Here is a 21,776-nt window from a genome sequence, read left to right as displayed (position 1 = left end):
TTGGGCTGCTGTGGGAGGGTCGGGCCTGGTGCCCTCCTCATGCAGGCGCTGTGGGGACCCTGCCTTGGGGAACCCACTGCCCAGGAGCTTCTCAGCTGCTGGCCTCAGGGCCGCAGGACACTGCGGGGTCCCTTGAACTCTGAGCCATGGATCTGCTGAGGGAGCTCACTGGAGAAGTCCCTTCAGCTCAGCAGCCACAGGATTCAGGGGTCCAGTGCAAAATGGAAACGCAGGGCCCGGACCAGGGCGGGAACATTGGTCCCCTCTTCCCTTGGACCCTACACATCCCTGGTCTTATTTGCCCCACCAGCCTCCTGCCCCCAAGGTTTCGCTCAAAGGCTCAGGGCTGGAATCACCGGAAGCCTCCCTCAGTCACAGGCTTCCTGGTTGATGCTGGCCGTCTGCGGCGACCTGAGCTGGGGCCGAGGGTTCCAGCATCCACACATGGCCACTCCATGTGGGCTGGGCTTCCTCACAAGATGGCAGCTGACTCCTGGGGGAGCATTTCGAGAGAGAGAGCCAGGCAGAAACTGCCTCCTTTGTATGACTTCTCAGAAGTCACGTGGCAGGACCTCCATCACATTCTCTTGGTTGGAGCTGTTGCAAGCACCCTAGGTTCCCGGGGAGGGGAAGGGGACTCCACCTGTCTTGCTCTGTTGCTATAGCCAAACACCAAGACTGAGTACTTCGTAAGGAACAGAGATTTATTTCTTACAGGTCTAGGGGCTGGGAAGTCCAAGGTCCGGGGGCCGGCATCTTTCAAGAGCCTTCTTGCTCCATGATCCCGTGTCAGGACAAGAGCACATGTGAGGCAGAGGGAGGGGCTGCGCCCATTCTCTCATCAGGAACCCACTCCCTGGACCACGACATCAATGCATTCGTGAGGGCAGAGCCTTCCTCACCCAATCACCCTTGCAATTGCGTTGAAAGGTCCCGCCATGCAACACAATTGCATTGGTGTTTAAGTTTTCAGTGTGTGAACTTTGGGGGACACCTTCAAACCATGGCACTACCTCTTGACGGGAGAGTGCTAAGGTGCCCGTTTCTGAAAAGTGCGATTTACCACAAGTCCCTTTTTCCTCAAGCTCAGCTTGTTGAAAGTTCTTTTACTGGTGGTGTGAGTCAGACCGTCACTCTGAGGCCCTCGGGTTTGGAGGTCCCTCCTGAATGGGGTTGTGGCATCTTCCGCTGGAAGTCACGGTAGCACAGCTGTATCCAGGAGCTCGTCTGGGCTGTGGGCCCTCTCTTCACGTGGCCCATCAGGCCTCTTGTGCTCGATAATCAGGGTTGATTCCCAGCCACTGCCCACATGCGGCTTTGCCTGTTAACTTGGTGGCACTGGACAGGCGGCCAACTCAGCCCCCAGGGCAGCAGAGCCATCCCTGTGACCTCTGGTGGCAGCATTCCTGTACTGGGCATTTTCTTGGGCTGTCCCTGGGAGCGGAATGTGAACTGGTGGAGAATGTAACTGTGAGAGACACCACCCCATAGGTTCTGACTGGGTAGAAAGAGCTCCAGATTTAAGTCCCTCGTTCTCAGCACATACCTCATCCTATAGGACAGCACCCCCTCCGCATGGGGCATTGTTTCTGACTGGGGTCTTCAGGCACCCTCTTCATTGTGCAGGAGGCCAGCCGCTTCAGGGTGATGAGGAAGCCAGGGACTCTTGAAGGCATCAGGCGTGACTCTGCTGTTTTTGGCTACAAAATGGTTTCTTTGTCGGAAGATAAAAAAGGCTCTGGCGTCTCAGGCCCAAAGTTCTTGCAGAGGTGGAGAAATGACCACCTGTTGTCAATAGCTCAGTCTTTTAAATATGTTTAAGCATCTCTGCATCCTCCACCCATCCTCCCGTTTCCCATCCATCCATTCCCCATCCACCCATCCATCTACCCATGCCCCCATCCACCCACCCACCCACCCATTTATCCTTCTAACCCCCATCCATCCATTCCTCCCATCCATCCATTTCTCCATCTATCCTTCCATCCCCCACCTATTCATCCATTCCCCATCCATCCATTCCCCATCCATCCACCCATCCATCTACCCGTGCCCCCATCTACCCACCCACCCACCCATCTATCCCTCTAACCCCCATCCATCCATTCCTCCCATCCATCCATTTCTCCATCTATCCTTCCACTCCCCACCTATTCATCCATTCCCCATCCATCCATTCCCCATCCATCCACCCATCCATCTACCCGTGATCCCATCCACCCACCCACCCACCCATCTATCCCTCTAACCCCCATCCATCCATTCCTCCCATCCATCCATTTCTCCATCTATCCTTCCACCCCCCACCTATTCATCCATTCCCCATCCATCCATTCCCCATCCATCCACCCATCCATCTACCCGTGATCTCATCCACCCACCCACCCACCCATCTATCCCTCTAACCCCCATCCATCCATTCCTCCCATCCATCCGTTTCTCCATCTATCCTTCCACCCCCCACCTATTCATCCATTCCCCATCCATCCATTCCCCATCCATCCACCCATCCATCTACCCGTGATCCCATCCACCCACCCACCCATCTATCCCTCTAACCCCCATCCATCCATTCCCCATCCACCCACCCATCCATCTACCCATGCCTCCACCCATCCACCCATCTGTCTATCCCTCTAACCCCCATCCATCCATCGATCCTTCCATCCCCCACCTATTCATCCATTCCCCATCCATCCACCCAATCATCTCTCTACCCACCCACCCATGCAGCCATCCACCTATTCCTCTAATCCCCATCCATCCACCTATCCATCCATTCTTCCCCATCTATCCATTTATCCCTCCATCCCCATCTATCCGTCCACTCCCCATCCTTCCACCCATCCATCTATCCACTCACCCACCCATCCACCTATCCCTCCAACCCATCTACCATCCACTAATCCATCCTCACCCATCCCCCATCTATGCATCCAGCTATCCATCCCCTATCCACCCATCCATCCATTCCCCAGCCATTTGCCCATCTGTCCCCCATTCACCCATCCACCCATCCATTTACAGGTGGATGCAGTCCTGTTGGATTGGATTCAGCACCCATTCATCTACCATCCACCCATCCATTCCCTATCCAGCTCCCATTCATCTATCCACCCACCCATCTATCTGCCCATCCACCCACCCATTCATCCATCCAGCCCCCATCTATGCATTCTTTCATTCCCCATCTGTCCCCCACAAACCCACCATTCATTCATTTGTTCTCTTGACAGCTGCCTTCCAAGCACCCCCACCCCACCTACGTGGGCTCAACACAGGAAGTAAAGCAGGACTCCTGTGTACCAGAAGTTCCCAGTGTGGTGGGAGTGCGCCCATTAGACGGAGAAGCCACACTCACCGTGGACAAACAGGAAGGACACAGGAACAAAGGTGTCACAGGTCAGGTAATGCTGCTGGGGTCTAGGTAGCTTCCAAACGGGGTGACCTCGACCTGCGGGGAGGGAGGAGCTGGCGACTTCCCTCTTGTCCAGGGTCACGCGCTCAGTCCTGCAGCAGCCAGACGACGCCCAGAACCAATTTTTGGCCTGAGGTTTTCAGTTCTCCCTTTAACCAAATCATTGCTCCTTTCCCCAGCGAGTTTCCAATTTAAATACCCAAATTGTTTACTCGCTGAAATCAATCGACAAGGGACCAGCTTGTATTTGTGATTCAATTGACTATGATACACTGTATCACAATTACAGCTCGAATGGATTTCTTTTTAATTTATTTTTCTCTTAACGGTCTCCTCTGAGGTAATTCCAAGACTAATTGTCCTCCGGATCAGCTTATCAGCTGGAGGAAGGATAATGAACCGCTGTGGTTCACAGAAGACCAAGGCTGGAGCTGTGGGGTCCCCGGCCCTCCCACATCCCTTCCCTGGGTCCTCCCTTTCAGCCCAGCCCCCGCGCTGCGAGCCAGAGTCCTCCCAGGGGAGGCTCCACTGTCAAGGGTTTCATCTATGGGGCTCAAGATGGGGCAAGTCCCAGAGGAAGAGGGCAGATCCTGTCCCTGCCCCCGCCCCCACCCCTACCCCGGCCTGGTAGCTGCTCCATGAGTTCCCATACAGCAGGGAGGTGGGCTGGGGTCCTGTTGAGCTCTGAGGGTCTGTGATCTGCTGCGTATTCCTGAATGAACCTCTTCTCTCTGGGCCTCGGTTTCCCCATCTGTGAGATAGGCTCCCTGGTCTCTAAAGCCCCTTTGGCTGAGACCTTCTGTGAGTCTGTTCAGGGCTTGGGAAAAGAGGGGCTGGACAGTGCATCCTTCACAACTCTGGCTGGGCCCCTGCCTCTGCTGGCCATCTGTCCTTCCTCCTTTGCCTCACGTCCGAGCATCCACTCAGGTCTGTGTGCCCGTGTGCCTGGGGCCAGTTTCGCACCAGGTGTTGGACTGGCGTGGCTGTACAGGTGGGCGTCATTGCCAACCCGCTTTCCAGATGGGAACACCGGAGGCCTCAGGCACCAGGGTCCTTGATCCTGAGCTGGCTTCACCCCAGAGCCGGGTGGCCGTGGAGGCGCCCCTCCAGCTGTGCCCCGCTGAGGGCGCCTGTCTGTGCTCCCTTGGGAGAGACTTCCTGGAGCCCTGCATCCACCCAGGGGCTTGCTCCCATGAACAAGCCACACGCTGCCCTAGCATGTCCTGTCAGGGGGAGAGGGAGGTGAAGTTTCATCAGGGCTCAGGCGGGGCCCCCAGCACCGCCAGGTGGAGACCCTCAGAGAGGCCACCAGAGCCAGAAGGGCCACGACCCCCTGAGAAGTGCTTCCGGGTGTGTACGTGCCTGTGTGTCTGTGTCTGTCTGTGCACATGTTCTGTGTGTCTTGCTTCTGTGTGTGTGCATGTGTGTGTGTGTTCCTTGCACATGTGTGTATATGTGCACTCCAGCATCTGTGTGCACCTGTGTATATGCACGTGTGTGTCCGTGTTTGTCTGTGTACGTGTGTGTTTGTGTGTGTCTTGCTTCTGCGTGTGTCCCTGTGTGTCTGTGTACGTGTGTGTTTGTGTGTGTCTTGCTTCTGCGTGTGTCCGTGTGTCTGTGTACGTGTGTGTTTGTGTGTGTCTTGCTTCTGCGTGTGTCCCTGTGTGTGTCTGTGTACGCGTGTGTTTGTGTGTGTCTTGCTTCTGCGTGTGTCCCTGTGTGTGTAAGCATGCATGTGTTCCTTGCGTATGTGCCTGTATGTGCACTGTGGTGCTCGTGTGTGCCTGTGTGTGTCCACGTGTGTCTCCGTGTGTGCACACGTGTGCCTGTGTGGGCACAAGGGAGCCACTCGCGGAGCCCGATGCCTTTCCATCCCTGACCGGGCCTCAGTTTCTCATTTGTGATGTGGGGCGAGGGTGAGAGGCGTCTGTGTGGCCCTTTAGAGATGACCAGATGCCTTTGTCCGTCCTGTGTCCTCTGACCTTCACACAAGTGAGGGTAGTGGCGGGTGCATTTAATGGCCCCCCTCAGCACCTGGCAGCCTCCATTCTGGGCGCAGCACTTGGGCCTCTGCCCCTGCCCCCGGCTCCCTGCACTCCCTCCACGCCCTGACACACAGGAGACACACAACTCCCCAGGCTTCCGCATGGATTGATTTGGCGGCCCTGGGAGTAGACCTGTCCATACATCAGGTGGTTGTGAAACATGGCCCCAATAACTCCAGCCCGCACGCCTCTGCCTGAAAAATTCTCGCACTATGGGAATTATTTTGCTATTTTGGGATATAGATCCTCGCGGGAGCTGAGATGCTGTTTCCATCATGGGTGCCACGATCATGGAAAGCAGAATCGGTGACAGGGTGCGAGGCGGAGGGGGATCCCCGACTGTGTCTGGTGCCCGAGTCAGCCCCCCAGGCTTCCAGAAAGGTCTGGGTTCCGAGGGCACCAGCCTGCGCCTCCTGGCCTCTCTGGAACCGCCAGAGGTGAGGTCAGCTAGGACATCCAGCCACAGGGACCAGGAGCTCAGGTGACTCCGTGGGCTGGAGGGGACAGGAGACCTGCCCAAGGCCACATGGCAGCTGGGCACGGGCAGGGTCCTGCCCAATCACTTGAGTTTCTGCCCCACAAATAGACCGGCTGGAGGGAGATAGCGCCCCCCACTCATGCAGACCCCGATAGACCCCAAACACTTGTTTGTGGAGTGCCCGCCCTTGGCCCCACCCCTGCTGACCACCGAGGGGGCAGCCCCTTCGGCTTCAGCTCAGCAGCACCAGAAGTCCTGGGTCTAGGTCCTGACACTGGTTTCAAATTGAGCTTGGCGGTTCAAACTTAGGAAGGTCGTTTCCCTGACTTCAGTCTGCTTATTTGTACAGTGAGCCAACAGTTCCTTCCCCCGGAGGTTCCGAGTAGCTGGCGTTTTGATCTTAGGCTGGCACCTGGTAAATGCGGCACTTTTGGCTCCTTGGGTCTGTACCGGCTACAGTGAGCTGGACCACTCGGTGAGCGCCCTGTCAGTGGGCTGCAGGCAGAGAGGGGCCCACTGCTCAGGCGTGGGGGGCTGGGTGAAAAGGCTCTGACGTCTCTCCAAATGGAGTTGAGACAGAACAGCAGGGATACCCGGGATCCGAATCGCCCCACCCTGCCTGGAACTGCAGACGTCCTGGAGCTGCACCCCCAGGCTGCAGCCAGGAGGCCCGTTCTGTCCCTGCCCCTTCCCCAGGGGAGGGACTGAGGCTCCCAGCGGCCACAGAGGCTGTGCATTGCGATGCCAGGAGCCCGAATTCCATTACGTACCAGGTGTTATGTATGTGGCATCCCGAGGGCGCATTGATCTCTCAGGGTGACAGATCGGGTATGAATCAGGTAATAGACCAGCTTGTAAGTGAAATATATTGGATTGTGCAGGTGGCCTGGCTGAGTATTGGCTTGAGGGGAATAGGGCAGATTTACGAGCCTGGGAGGATGGCCAGGGCATCAGCCCTTCCCCTGCACAGGCACAGCTGCTGGCCTCACACCTGCGCCCGGGGAGCCGGGAAATGGGCAGCTGATCTGGGGGAGGGGGCGGGAGCAGCATGGAGAGGGGTCCGCCTTGGGGAGGGCTCAGGAAGCGGGCACAGAGCAGGGCAGGGAGGCTGTGGGCCCTCGAGACAGCCCTGGGGGCAGCAGAGGATCACAGGTCTGCAGTCCTGGACAGTGAGGCACTGCTGGGACCCGATCATGGCTGTGGTCCCTTTCATGGGGGGTCCATGCCTGGGGACCTGTCACTGATTACCTGGTCCTCTCCGATGACGCTCACATCTTGGGGTAGATGCTATCATCCTCCCTTGCAGCGAGGCCGGCTCAGAGATGGCCAGAAACCTCGGCCATGCAGCCGAGGGGAGGCCAAGATTGCAAAGCCAGGCAGACTGACTCTGTGCCTTTCACTTCCCCGCTCAGCTCTTCTGAACCTGGATAAGCATGGAGCGAGGCCCCATGGAGGGGTCCTTCCCTGCCACACTCCGGCCGAGCATGCCAGGCCCCGGCCCTCAGCCTGTGCAACCTCAGACTCTGCACACAGACCACAGACCACGACAGGGACCCCGCTCAGCAGTGGGAGCAGTGCTCTGATCTGTAGGGCAGAGGACGGAGGCAGGGGCTGGAGGGCTTTCTGGTCAGAGCTGGGGGCCTGGGCGTGGGAGGGCAGGGAGGCCCGGGCTGGGGACCCCATCATCCATAGTACTTGGCTGATCAGGTGCAGCCTCCCCAGGGGAGGGAAACGCCCTGAGGACAGGGGACCTTTCTATCCACATGCAGAGCCCAGCTGGGGCCCAGCGTGTGAGAAGCTGAGAGAGGGCAGCGTGGGTGGATGCAGTGACGTCAGGGAGGACCCACAGTCCTGGGACTTGGACACGCCTGAGGAGATTCCAGGCTCAGGACTCAGCCTCCGGCCACTGTCCCAGTTCAGTACGTGACCTTGGTCAGAGCTCAGCCTGTGACCACAGCAGGGCTTGGTTTGGGGCCAGAATCGTGGCTTAGACTTTGTCAAGGATGAGGCTTGGAGTGTGACTTGCGTTAGGACTTAGCTGATGGCTGTGATCGGGGCTCAGTGTGTGGCCCAGATCAGGGCTGGGGTGCAGCACGTACAGGAAGGAGATGGCTGGGCCATTGGAGAATGGACCTCTCCTCCCCTGGGTCCCTTCGCTCCACGCCTTCACCCAGGATCTGACCAAGGCCATCAAGGGACACACAGAAGCTTCCGGGTCCGCCCAGGCTCCTCTGCGGTGGGAAGTCCCTGGGTCCCCTCTCCCTGCTGTGGGTCTCTGTCACTGCCAGTCCTCACGAGCATCTCTAATGAGCTTCCAGGGGGAGGGTGGGGGGCGGGGGGCCAATGTATCTCTATTTATGCCTCTCCTTATAGCTCCACCAGCTTCTCAGTAATCTTTATGGGGTTCAATTATCGTATCTTCAATTGATATGAGTGATTTCAATGGTTCTTAATGTTCCGTATTAAATCTCCAGTATAAAATATCTTTAACGTTCAGCATAAAATACCTAGTCACTGGTGGCAATGCAGCCACGAGGCCTCGCTAGGAGCTGGGGGCCTGGTTCTGGGTGGCAGGTGAGGCATCTTCACCCCTGGGCCCACAGATCAGCGGGGGTGGCAGCCCCTCCCCCACCAGGCAGCTGGATCGCCTCATGGTGAGAGCTTAGGCCGTATGGGAAATGGAGCTGGGGCTTGAGGCTGGATGCAATCCGACCTGCCCGTTTCCTGTTGAACAACTAACCACGATCCCGTGACTTCCACCAACGGAAACTCGTGTCTCACATCTCCAGAGTTGGAAATCCAGGAGAGTTGGGGGCTCCATCGGAGGCCTCGGGGGAGGCTCATCCTGGCCTCTCGGGCTCCCGAGAACTCCTGCTTTCCTTGAAGCCTGCCTCTCGGCCCAGCCCCTCCTCATGCTGGTCTCCTGCCTCCCTCTCTTTTTCTTTTTAGAGATGGGTTCTCGCTTTGTCGCCCACGCCGGAATGCAGGGCTGGAGTGCAGAGGCCACCATGGCTCACTGCAGCCTCCATCTTCTGGGCTCTGGCGATCCTCTGCCTCAGCCTCCCGAGTAACTGAGACTACAGGTGTGTGCCACTAAGCCCGGCTACATTTTAATTTTTTTGTAGAGATGAGGTCTTGCTATTTTGTCCAGGCTGGTCTCGGCCTCAGGTGACCCTCTCACCTTGGTCTCCCAAAGGCTGGGATTATAGGCACACACCTGGCCACCTGTCTCCCTCTTAAAAGGACCCTGGAGGTGACATTAGGATCCACCAGGGTCACCTAGGATTGTCCCACGTCTCCTGACCTCTCATATCCGCACATCCCTGTTGCTGTGTGGGGGCATATCCACAGGGCAGGGTCCAGGCATGGTGTGTTTCCACAGTTACTGTTACTGTGTAAACACACACGCGCACGCCCTCGTACGCCCGTGACAGCCCCAAGGCTTCCCTCACAGCTGCGAGGGGGCCGGCACCCACCCTGCTTCTCACGTTTGGGTAACTGCCGTCCTCCCCTGGTGAGAGCAGCTGCTGCCAGGCCGGGCTGTGCGGAGCTCCCCGTGAACACGCTTTGCTTTGCTGCAGCTCATGTGCATCTTAAGGGGTGTTTCTGCTGAGCGGTGTCCCCTCCTCAATGTCGTTCAGTCATGCAACAAACACCCGTGCAGACAGAGGGAAACAGAGGTGGGTCAGACTCCAGGAGCGCTCAGTGGTGGGGGGCCAGCGGGCAAACATTTCACGATTCAGCAAACGCGGGCTGCAAGATGTCTTCCGGGAAGTCTGGACTGTGGATGGAAGAGAAGACGGCAGCAAGGTGGTCTGGAAGTGGCCAGGAGTAGCGGCGGCCTCAGCGGGTCTCCAGGTCCTGCCTCTATCTCGTGCCATGGCTGGAGGCCCCACTTGGCAGGACAGGTTATGCCGAGGCTGGCTGTGCAGTCTGGCTCTGGACAGGCAGGAGGGAGATGGGCACGGATGAGGATGGGAGAGTCATGAGTGACGTGGAGTCGGGAAAACAGGCCTCATGAGATGTCTCAAGTGGTCTCAGGCTGGAGCGCTATGGGAGGTGGGTGGGTTGGGGATGCCCTCTTGACCCGATGAAGGGGCTCAGAACCCTGCCAGTCGCAGTGTGACGGTCTGGATCCCGCATCATGACAGCAGTCCACACCCCACAATAAACAAGGGTGATGTTATCAGGAGAGCTTGGCAGTCCTCACGGGACCGTTTCCCTGGGGGTTTTACCCTGTGAGTGCTGGAGCTCTACAAATGCTTTGCCAATTAGACGTGAAAGACCCATAAGAGGGCAGATGCCGGGAATCCCCAGGCAGGGACCTGCCCGGAGCCACAGGCCCAGTGGGATGAGAAACAGTGTGTCGTGAGCTGGGCTGTGGGCTCAGGCCACTGCCAGAGGTAAGAGCAGTGAGCAGAGGGTGGAGGACCCCGTGGCAGCGTGAGCAGCCCAGAGAGTCATGGCAGCACCGCACGTGAAGCCAGGCTCCTGCCTCCCTGTTCCTCTGCCGTCCTCAGCACACAGCTTCCATCTGTGGCCAAGTGGCTGCTCTCGCTCCTGCCATCACATCTATCTTCCAGCCAGCAGGGAGGGGAGAACAGACTGGGATAGCCTGCTCCTTCCTGTTAGCAACTTAGCCCGGAGGCTTCACATGTCCCATCCCTCCGTCCCACTGGCCATAACTTGGAAAATACAGTCTTTAGCCAGGCAGACAGAAACTGTCCAAAACTGGGGAACAAATGGCAGGCTTTGCTGCACTCAGCTGTTGTTAGTGGAGGAGGCGTCCAGGATGGGCTGAGAGGGCAGGCTGTAAGTGAGGGGGCAGGTGGGAAGTGCTTCTAGAATGTTCTCTGACAGAGTGTCTGGCAGAGTGCACCCCGCTCTCCTTGTCAGGCCTTTCCAAGGGCCTTTCAGAGAGAGTCCTGGGGTGTCTGGGAGTTTCCGTGTACGGGAGGGACACCCTCTGATTCTCTCAGTCTATGGAAGGAGCAGTCTCACCCACGGTTCGGAAAAAACCCTCCCTCTGTTCACCCCAGTCACACAGCTGGAACTTGAGCCCACACCTGCTGCCTGGTCACGGAGCAGAGGAGAGACACTTACTGCATCAAGTTAGAATCTTCACATCTCCTCCTCCAGGAAGCTTTCCCTGGTTGCACTCATTCTCTGCCACTTGTCCCAGTCCCCACATGCAGGGATGGTTGTTGCCTCCCCGTAAGCAGCTGCCCTGGCTGTTCTAGGGGCGGCTCCTCCCCGGGTTCAGTGTGGCTTGTCCCGTGCAGCCTGCTGGATGAGCCGCACTGTCTCCTCGTGAAATTGATGCTTCCCATCAGTCCCCTGTCTTCTTGGAACAACTTCAGGGTTTGTTGAATCTGGAAAGAAAGAAGAGCAAAAAAAGGGAACCATGTATGTCGCACAAATCAGTTGTTCTGACAGTTTTATTAAATAATGGGGTGGTTCAATCATGTTATGAAACAAGGCTCCGGGGAGGAGGCGAGGCGGGATCTGGGCTGGGATTTCTGGAAGGAGTCTGGCCTCTTCCGGAATTGGTCATGGAGGCTCCTTCGTACTGTGGTAGACGTGGGTTCAGACCCAAGCTTTTCAACAGCAGCAGTGGGGTGGCCAGGAGCAATTGCTCAGCCCCGGCCTTGGCCCCCATACCCCTGCTTGCTTCCCAGAGGGTCAGGGGCTGGCGTTCCAGGCCTGCTTGCTACGGGGGTGTCCCTGAGAAGAGTCAGGACCCCACGAGAATTCCCTCCTCACCTCTTCAGAGCCTTTCCTGGGAGAACAAGAGGAGGCCAAGGCCTCAGAGCTGGTGTGGAGTCTGGGCCCTCGGGTGGGAGCACGGGGGTGGGGGAGGTGCCACATTTATTTGACTCCACCTGCCGGGAGCTGGGTGGCTTGTGTTAGGAGGCCCTGCTAAGCCCCGCAACCCCTGCGCTGCCCTCCCCACCTAGCCCAAGCTCCTGGGTGGGAAAACACACAGCAGGTGGATGGCACGGGGCCGTGTGGGTGGCTGTTGCCACTGTAGTTGCTTGCCCGGGCCCCGTCCCGGCTGCTGTTTGTTTGCGGCTGTGGGACCCATGTGTCTGGCTGTCCTTACCCCGCAGTGATGCAAACCGGCCGTGCGGGGGCGGGGGTGAGGGAGGACGGCAGCGGGCGGCCCCTCGGTGTCAGCTCTGAGTGCTGTGGGGCTTTCTCGCAGGCCCCAGTGTCGGGCTGGGAGGACTCTTTGGGTCGAGAGCCCAGGGGAGCCCTCCTGGCCTCCATCTCACCTGACACACAGGAAAAATCAGGCTCAGAGACTCACATCTTCCTGGACTGAGTCCATGGTGCCTGGTTGTGTGTACCTGGTGCCTGGCACGGAGCCCAGCCATGTTCTCGGGAAACCCTATCAAGTTCTGCCTACCTGTTGGTGGTGGGACCTCAGGGTGGGGCACGAGGCTCTCTCTGAACCCTGACTTGCTTATCTGTCGCTGGGGCTCCAGAACCGCAACTTGTGCAGTTACCACGGTGGCTCCTGAGGCTCAGCATGTGATGTGAGGGGCCTGCCCAAGGCCAGGCTGAGGGTGACTGTGGGAGGCGGGGAGCGCTGGGTGAAGTTGACTTTCCTGAGTCGGCGAACTGCCACTGCTCCTTGCTGTTGTCTGTGTCCCGCCTGACTCACTGTGAGCCACGGGTGGTTCTGTGCAGGTCCCCACCCTGGCCCACTGTGAGCCACGGCAGCCACAGGCGGTTCTGTGCAGGTCCCCACCCTGGCCCACTGTGAGCCACGGCAGCCTAGGGCAGTTCTGTGCAGGTCCCCACCCTGGCTCACTGTGAGCCACGGCAGTCTTGGGCAGTTCTGTGCAAGCTCCTTCCTGGCTTACCATGTGCCATGGCAGTGGACAGTTCTGTGCAGGTCCCCACCCTGGCTCACTGTGAGCCACGGCAGCCATGAGTGGTTCTGTGCAGGTCCCCACCCTGGCCCACTGTGAGCCACAGCAGCTGAGGGCGGTTCTGTGCAGGTCCCTGCCCTGGCTCACTGTGAACCACAGCAGTCTTGGGTGGTTCTGTGCAAGCTCCTTCCTGGCTTACCATGTGCCATGGCAGTGGACAGTTCTGTGCAGGTCCCCACCCTGGCCCACTGTGAGCCATGGCAGCTGAGGGCAGTTCTGTGCAGGTCCCTGCCCTGGCTCACTGTGAGCCACGGGAGCTGAGGGCAGTTCTGTGCAGGTCCCCACCCTGGCTCACTGTGAGCCACGGCAGCCACGGGTGGTTCTGTGCAGGTCCCCACCCTGGCCCACTGTGAGCCACAGCAGCCTGAGGCAGTTCTGTACAGGTCTCAAGCTCGGGACAAGGCTCTGGCCTCGGTCTGGGGTTGGCACTCTGTGCAATCATGGGTTAGCAATGCTGGCTGTCAGAGCCTTGGTTTGTTCATCTGTAAAACAGAGACAGTCCCACCTCCCTGGTTTCCCAAGGATGAGAAGGGCACAAGCATGGAAAGTTCTAGATTGTTAGAGACAGAATGCTCATTCTTAGGTACTGCAAGGAAAAATTAGCATTCAGACAAAAAGTTTTCTCAGCAAGCAATTTTACTTTCTGCAGAAAGGGTGCTACTCATCAGCCATCTTGCCATGAGAGTGTAATGAACAAAGGAAAGGCAGCATATTTATTCCTTACGCATTGGGTCCTTCTGCTGTGTCTTCTCCAGAGGTTCGAGCTGGACTTCAGAATCTAAACTAAACCTGATTGGATAACAACCAAGTCCAAACAAGGAAGGGAGAGGAAGTTTCTTGTGAAAGGTCTTAGAAAAGTAGTAACATAAATATCTTGGTTAAAGCACAAGGACATGGGATGTGCTTCTTCCTTTTTACCTAATAGCTACACAGGATAGGGCTTAACAGAGAGTTACTAGCAAAAAAGCAAGAAGGAAGGCTTTGAAGAAAGTTAGCCTTTAAAAGAAACGATTATTTCTAACATTTATTATTATGTAAGAAGAAGGGAAACTTTGAAGAGGAACTTCTTACTTTCTACAGGGATCAAATAGTTCAGCCCACGGGGAGTCAGCATTAATGGTAAATGTTTGTACGTGGGGCCTGATTTTCATATTGATTCTCACCCGAAACCAGTGAGGCAGAATAGCCCAGTTAATGACTCAGAGAGGTGAGGACACTTGTCTGGGGCCACACAGCTCAGTCGAGCCAGAGTCTGGGCCGAGGCAGTGCCTGAGTCCTCACCTGGCTGTGCTGCCGTGATAATCTGCAGTGCCCCGTGTCTCCCATGGGACCCCACTGTCCCCACCTCCTGTCCCCAGGGCTCTGAGACGCACAGAAGGGACTTCTTCCATGGGACCATCGTTTGTGCACTGCCTGGCTGGCTCCACCCAGTGTGGTCCTGCAGCTCCCAATGCTGGGGCCCTGTGGCAGGAGAGGCAGAGACAGACCCACGGGGTGCCATGGCTTCGGCAGCATTCCAGAGTAAGTCGTTCATCAACCAGAAATAATTGATCTTTTACAGGAAGACCCGTGGCGGAATACGATGACAGTGTTTTCACTTCGTGACCCTCACCTCTCTAGGGAGCTGACGGTGCTGGGCTCTGGCTTGTCCGACTGGTGAGTGCTGGGGTCCCAGGAGGGTGGGCACCTTCCACAGGGAGCCCCAAGTCCCCAGGAGGCCAGGACTTCCCCGTGCTGGTCCCTGCACAGCAGTCCCCCTAGCAGGCGCTGGGGTCACAGATGTCAGCACACCCCTGGCATCAGCAAGTCTCCACTTCATCACAGCCAGGAGTCATAACACTAATGGTCAATAACAAGTGAATTCCCCATTTCCAGATGCAGGAACAGCTGCTCACAGCAAGGCTCTGTGCACAGGGTGACCGGCCCACTGCCCGGGGGCCTTGGGATCGCCGTCAGCTTCAGTGGGCTGGCTCCTCCCGAGGCCCCCCTCTGCCTCCCTGTGTCCTCCCGTGGGCCTCCCTCTGTGTGTCTGTGTCCTTGTCTCCTCTTCTTATAAGGACATGGGGTGTACTGGACCGGGGCCCACACAGTGGAGCTCATTGTACCCCAGGCGCCTCTTTAAAGGGCCCGTCCCAACCACAGTCACATTCTGAGGTCCCTCAGCTTAGGCTTAACATGAGAATTCTGTGAGATTCGGTTCAGTGAATGACACGGCTGTGGCCCCTTCCACTCTGTGAGGCCTTGGGATCTGCCCCTCCCATCGCTGACCTTGCCTCCTGCCCGAATCGCTCCCCCTTCATCTGCGCTGCTCCCCCTCCCAGCTGCTCCTCTGCGGCTCCCTCACAGGCCAGGCCCTGCCCTTCTGTCTGCCCAGTGGCCCCCAGTTCCCTATCAGGGCCCTCTGTGCCCTCCCTCTGCCCCCTGCCTGCCCTGTTCTCCTCCCTGACAAAGCATGGGCTTTCAATCTGTTGTCCCCCTCCTGCCCCAGGGTGGAGGTTCAGCTGGCCCAGCTCATCCCTGCCAGCTGGCTGGGGTGTGGCTGTGGCGGCCACCCTTCCCGAGGGCATTCGTCTGGAGGAGCTCTGGGCCTGGTGTCTGGCCTTCAGCATCCAGAGCTCCCGATAAACTTCCCGGTCTCCCTGGGGTTCCCAAGCTCCGCGGAACCTTCAGGCAAGATGCAACGCACTCGGACAGATGGAGAAGTCCCAGCCAGGCACGCCCTGGGACCTCTTCCTGGGACTTCCACAGATGTCCTGCAGCTGCTGGCCACGGAGGGACCCTGGCCCACGTTGTGCGGGCAGTACAGCGTGGCGCTCGCAGGCGGGGCCTGGAACCTGCTGGGCTCTTCTCCTCCAGCCTTGGTCCCTGTCCATGGAATGGGAAATAACCAGGCCTTCCCGGGACGGGGTGGGGCATGATGGCTGCGTGGATGTGCACCATGAGCTCCCGGGCTATGCTGTGCAGTGCTGACCAGTCCTCACGAGGTGGGTGTCACTTGCTTTACGGGGGGCTCAGAGGCCACACTGAGGGGCAGCAGTGCCAGCAGCTCTGGGAAGAGGTCCCGCCCAGGCAGACATCTGGCCCCTGTCCTCCCAGGCCCTTGCCCTGCCTGGTATGGGCTGACTTTCACTGTCTCTCTCTGGGGCTCAGCTGCTCGAGGCTGCTACTCAGGGCTGGTCCTGTTCCACGAGCAGCAGCCCTGGCTTCCTCAGTCTCTCCGGCTCTGCCACCCTGGACTTTCCACCTGCACCCCTGGCTGGCTGCCTGCACTCTGAGGCCTTCATCCTTGGGGTTGGCCTTGGACCCCGAGTGGGTCAGCAGCTTGGATTAGGAGCCCTTCCATCGCCCTCCAGAGGCTCCCGGAGCGCCCGCTGTGTGCTGGGGCTCTCAGGGGCAACAGGGGAGCAGAGGGCAGGTAGTGGGGGGTGGGGCTCAGGCGCAGCACGACCTTGAGAGGGGCATGGGGGAGCTCTGGATGTCGGGTGTTTGCACTGAGGAATGGCACTCCTGGAGGGTCACTGCTGGTTCCAGAGCACAGAGGTATGACTTCTGGAGGGCAGCTGGCCCTGCGGGGGGTCAGAGCTGATGGGGATGGTGCAGGGTGAGGCGGAGGCTCTTGGGTTCCTTAACAGGCTTCAGGATGAATCACATGAAATCGCCAGCATTTCACAGTTTTGACCCCCAGATCCAGCCACTTCACTTGGCCGACTCCGAATGCCTCAAGCGTCAGGCTCGGCTGGGGCTGCGTCCTGCGGTACCTGGGAGCGTGGCGTTTCCACCCCTCGGAGGCCGTGTCCGCTGGGCAGGGTGAGGATGAACCAGAGGAGCAGAGGCAGATCAGGGCCCGGCCTGAGCCCCCAATGCCCTGGCAGGTAGGACAGGGTCAGCGTAGCTCTGTGGGGCAGGCGGCCTGGGATGGAGCCCCAGCCCTGCCCTCATTAGCAGGGTGCCCTCATGGGAGCAGCTTTGCCCCTGGTCCCTCATCTTTTGAGGGGGCAGAAGAGTTGCATCTGCCTCCTGAGCTCCGGTGGAGGAACTGAGCTGTTTCGTGAGGGCGCTGGCAGGGCCTGGCGTGTGTGGGCACAACAGACGTCTTCACTGCAGGCAGGGTACGGGGCCACGGGGCCACGGGAATGTGGTGACCCCCTGCTTCTGAGTTAGGATCAGATGAAAACCTTAGGGGAATAATGCAGAGCTGGGCCTCAAAGCAGGGCTGGGGTGGGGGTGAGGGAGCCCTGGGGGGTGGGTTCCAGGTGGGGAGGCCCCCGCCTCTGGGAACAGCTGCGGAGAGGGTGGGCCCCCGCATCGAGTGCGCAGAAAGCTGTCATCCATCTACCCCAGCCCTGCTTCTGAGGGGCCCCCCCTCCATCCCACACTGGCCAGGACACCAGCAAGGAGGGGCACCCCGGGGGAAGAGGGGGGCTCTGACCCCTGACGGGCAGGCATGCCCCACGCGAAGCAGACGCAAAAGAAACCCTCGGAGAAGAGCAGTGCCCTCCCACGCGGCTCCAGCCCCCGCAGGCCTTCTTTCTCTAAATAGGCCAAACATGGTAATTTTATGTACAAATCAAGCCATGCATTATACATTTTTATGTTCTTAAGCCAGCAGAGTGACTTTGGATCTATCAGAGGCGCTGAAAGAAAGCAATTCCATATATTCCTGCCCCTCGTCCTCCTCGCCATGGCCCTGGCTGTACCCCGCCCACGCCCGGACACACGGCAGTGGCCCAGTCACCCTTGGAACGGTGAGCCTGGCCGTCCACTGCTGACCTCCTCTGACCTCCCGAGGCCCCTCTGACGCGCACACTGGGGAGTCCTTGGCGGGGCGCTCGGAGGTCGCGGAGGCTGTCGCCGTCTACACCCCCAGGGCAGGCCCTCTGCACGAGCCTGGCTGATTCCTCTCCCTTCCTTGAATATGCCATGCCCCTTTGTTTCTTCTCAAAGCACCCTTCACCTGCCCTCCGAATCCCCTGGTGAACTCCTACACGTTCTTCAAAACCCAACCTGAAGGCCCACTCCTTTGTTTAATCCCCCGTCAGTGAGCTGACAGTGCTATTACGGAGCACACTTTATCTAAGTCCTCTCTCAAAGCCAAAAGGGCAGGAGTTCAGAGCTGGGAGGAGGGGCCGAGGGAGTGGAGAGGAGTGGGGGGATTCCATCTGCGGGTGGGGGCGAGCGGAGCAGAGGGAGGGGCTGCGCCTGCGTGTGGGAGGTGTCCTGGTTTGGGGCTGGACTGTCCTGGCAGGGCTAGAGCCTGGCACAGTCAGCAGAGACGAGACCACAGAAGGCCCAAAGGCCCTGTTAGCAGGTCCTGACTGTGGCCCCAAAGTGCTTGTGACCTGGAGACCCTCACAAGCCCAATGCTGACCTGCTGCCCTGCCCCCGAAGGCCCTCGTTGGGTCCTGGGCTCAAGACATTGGTGAGGAAGGGACCCAGACCAACACCAGGGGGCTGGTGCATGACCACGGCCAACACCCTCCTTATCTGGCCGCCCTTCGGGGAGATCGTGTGACTTCTGTTCAGATTCTGGCGGCCCTGGCTGGCTGTGTGACCTCAGGGGGCACATGGGCCTCTCAGAGCCCGAGGCCATCAAGTGGCTGGGACGGTGGTGTTGCATGCAGGGTAGTGGGGCGGCTGACCCGTGTGGAGGCTGCGATGCAGGGTCCAGGCTGGCGGGACACGGCTGACCCGTGCGGAGGCTGCGATGCAGGGTCCACACGGCTGGAGGGACACGGCTGACCCGTGCGGAGGCTGCGATGCAGGGTCCAGGCTGGCGGGACATGGCTGACCCGTGCGGAGGCTGCGATGCAGGGTCCACACGGCTGGAGGGACACGGCTGACCCATGTAGGGGCTGTGATGCAGGGTCCAGGCTGGCGGGACACGGCTGATCCGTGTGGAGGCTGCGATGCAGGGTCCAGGCTGGCGGGACATGGCTGATCCATGTGGAGGCAGTCATGCAGGGTCCAGGCTGGCGGGAAACGGCTGATCCGTGTGGAGGCTGTCATGCAGGGTCCAGGCTGGCAGGAGGTGGGCCGCAATCTGTACATGTGTTTCTTGGTTTCTACAAAATGAAGACATGAGCCAGTGTGGCCCCTGTGATGCGTGAGTCTGGGGCATCCGTCTTCCCTTTGACCTCTGAGTGGAGGAGATGGTCTTGCTATTGATGGGCATTTTGACAGCAGGCAGTGTCTGGAACCAGAGGCCAGGTGGGTCTGAAGCTGGCATGGAGTCAGATCGGGCCCCCAAGGCCCAGGTGGGGTTAACGGTGGGTCAGGAGGCCTCTGGCATCTGCTGCTCTGGGCTGTCCTGCTGACAAAGGTGCCTCCCCAGCATGCTCCTGACCTGGGCAGGGTGCATGGCAGTGAGGGCTGGCTCAGGGCCAGAGGGAAAGACGGGGTGCCCAGCTCTCTGCTTGTGCTTAGCTTAGCGGCTCCCACAGACTGGCTCAGTTTTGCACCAGTGAGTCCCAGTCCCCCACTCCTCCCTCTCTGCTCCTCCCTCCTCCCTGTCCTCCCTCCCTCTCCCTCTTCCCTCTCCCTCCCTCTCCCTCTTCCCTCTCCCTCCCTCCTTCCCTCCCTCCTGCTCTCCATCCTCCTTTCATGGCTTTGGCTGTCAGCTCCATCCCTGGGCCGCGTCCTCACTGTGAAACCAATGGTGCAGTGCTGAGGCTGCCTTCGTGGGGACCCCCAGCGGTCTGCCCCCGGGTATGTTCCCTCACTCCCAGCTTGAGCCAGGAGTTGGGAAGGGTTCTCTCCTGACCTGGAGCTGGAGAGCAGGGAGCTGCTGGACCCAGGTTGGGAGCTAGGACCACTCTGGGAAGGTGGCTGGTGGGAAGAGACAGCAGAGGCCACGATCCCAACCTTGAACCTGGAGGCTCCTCGCAGACTGCAGCCCCTCCACCCAAGGGAAGTGGCTCTAGAATGGGGGCTGGGATCCCGTATACACAGACAAGTTTGTGGAAGTCACAGAGGGATGTCCCAGCTAGTGGCGTGTTCAGAGCGTGGATGTTTGAACTGGAAGGACCTGGGTTTGAATCCTGGCTCTGCCATTGCAGAGCTGTCTGAGCTTGTTCAGTTCTCAGCCTCTGTGAGAGCTGAATCATCACCCCTTCTATGTACACAGAGGCTTTATCCTACAAAACAGTCTTTTGAAAGACTCCTATTCACCCTTCAAAACCCTGCTGCAATGCCACCTCATCCAGGAACCTGGTGAGAGGACTGACTCCCTGCGTGTGCCCCTGTGACCATGCGCATGGCTGCTGTCACTCCTTGGCCTTTTTTCTCTCCCACCCAGCTTCAACGCCCTGAAGTGAGGGCTGTGATTCACTCATCCCTACATTCACCACCTCTGGTGCAGGCCGGGCCCAGCGCTCACCTTCTAACACATGTGCTGAGCGCGGCTGGGCTGCAGATATCATGGGACCACCCCCCCCCCGCCCCCGCTGACTATCCAGTGCTGTGCCCTGCCCTCTCCAGGACTCATATAAGCCCTCCAGAGCCCCTCTTTCCCTGTCTCCAGAGTGACAGAGTCTGGATGGGCCTGGGCACTCAGCAGCTGCTCAAGAAAGACACTATCTTTAAATCCCACCGGTAGCTCGTCTTCCACTTAATCACCTGACAGGTGCGACTCCTGAAAGACACAAAAGGGGAGAAAGCAGGAGGCTGGACCAGCGAAGGCCTGACATGAATGAGACGGAGGGTTCGTCCCAGTGGGTGTCCTCACAGGGCCCTGGACAGCCCAGGGGTGAGAGAGACAGCGACAGGGAGAGACAGAGACAGGGAGAGACAGACACAGAGAGAGACAGAGATAGAGAGAGACAGAGACAGGGAGAGCCACAGAGAGCTAGAGCCAGGGAGAGACAGAGCCAGAGTGACAGAGACAGAGAGAGCCAGAGCTGGGGAGAGCAGAGCAGGTGACCTTGCTAACCGTTTAGGCGCCAGGTTTCAGGTGTGGTTTCCAGGCATTGCTTCTTGACTGTTACTGGAACCCCAGGAGGTGGGCACCGTAGTCACCTTTCTCTAGGTGTGAGATGGAGATGCAGCAACTGGCCCCAGCTCAGGAGGAGCGTGTATGGGGTCCACATGGCCTCACAGCCCGTGCTTGGAACCCATTGCTGTTCCCTTTGATAATGTATGTGTGTGCACACGTGTCTGTGTATGCACGCACTGCCTGTGTGCACAGGTGTATACGCATGTGGGGCATGCATCTGTCTGCCTGTGTTCACTGATGTGTGTGTGCATGTTTGTCACGCCTTTGTGCACGTGTGTGAGCATATACACTGATGTGTGTGCACGAGTGTGTGTGCATGTGTGGGCATGCGATTGTGTGTGAAGGTGTGCATGCATGAGCATGTGCATGTGTGTGTGCGTGTAGGTATGCATGCATAAGTGCATGCATGAGCATGTGCATGTGTGTGTGTGCATGTGCAGGTGTGTGCGTGTGTAGGTGTGCATGCATGAGTGTGCATGCGTGTGTGCGTGTAGATATGCATGCATAAGTGTGCATGTGTGCATATGCACACGTGTGTGTAGATGTGCAGGTGTGTGCGTGTGTAGGTGTACATGCATGAGTGTGCATGTGTAGGTATGCATGCATGAGTGTGTGCATGAGTGTGTATGCACGTGTGTGGGTGTGCATGTGTGTGCATGAGTGTAGGTGTGTATGCATGAGTTTGAATGTGCTTGTGTTTGTGCATGACTGTGTTGAGTGTGTGCACGAGTGTGTGCATGAGTGTGTGTGCATGTCCATATATGTGTGAGCACGTGGCCCTGCAGTGTTTGTGTGTGCACGTGTGCATGCATGTGTGTACATGTGGGGGCACCTGCACGGATGTGAATGTGTGTGTGCACCCGCCTTGTGGACAGGCCCCGTCAGGAGCAGGAAGTCAGCACTCAGT

General features: G+C 58.4%; 1 long non-coding RNA gene across 1 annotated transcript; it reads right to left on the bottom strand.

Annotated features, from left to right (window-relative positions):
• Positions 1-694: 694 nt before the first annotated feature.
• Positions 695-3,455, bottom strand: LOC105728089 (uncharacterized). The gene is made up of 2 exons (XR_001109940.2): positions 3,267-3,455; positions 695-1,434 (listed from the first exon to the last, which is right to left on the bottom strand). It is a non-coding gene; the product is annotated as an uncharacterized LOC105728089 (long non-coding RNA).
• Positions 3,456-21,776: the final 18,321 nt, after the last annotated feature.

This window comes from Aotus nancymaae, unplaced genomic scaffold (genome assembly GCF_030222135.1).
Source record: "Aotus nancymaae isolate 86718 unplaced genomic scaffold, 86718_ANA_hifiasm-v0.15.2.pri h1tg000036l, whole genome shotgun sequence".
NCBI classification, from domain to species: domain Eukaryota; kingdom Metazoa; phylum Chordata; class Mammalia; order Primates; family Aotidae; genus Aotus; species Aotus nancymaae.
This window is presented reverse-complemented; position numbering and strand designations above follow the sequence as displayed.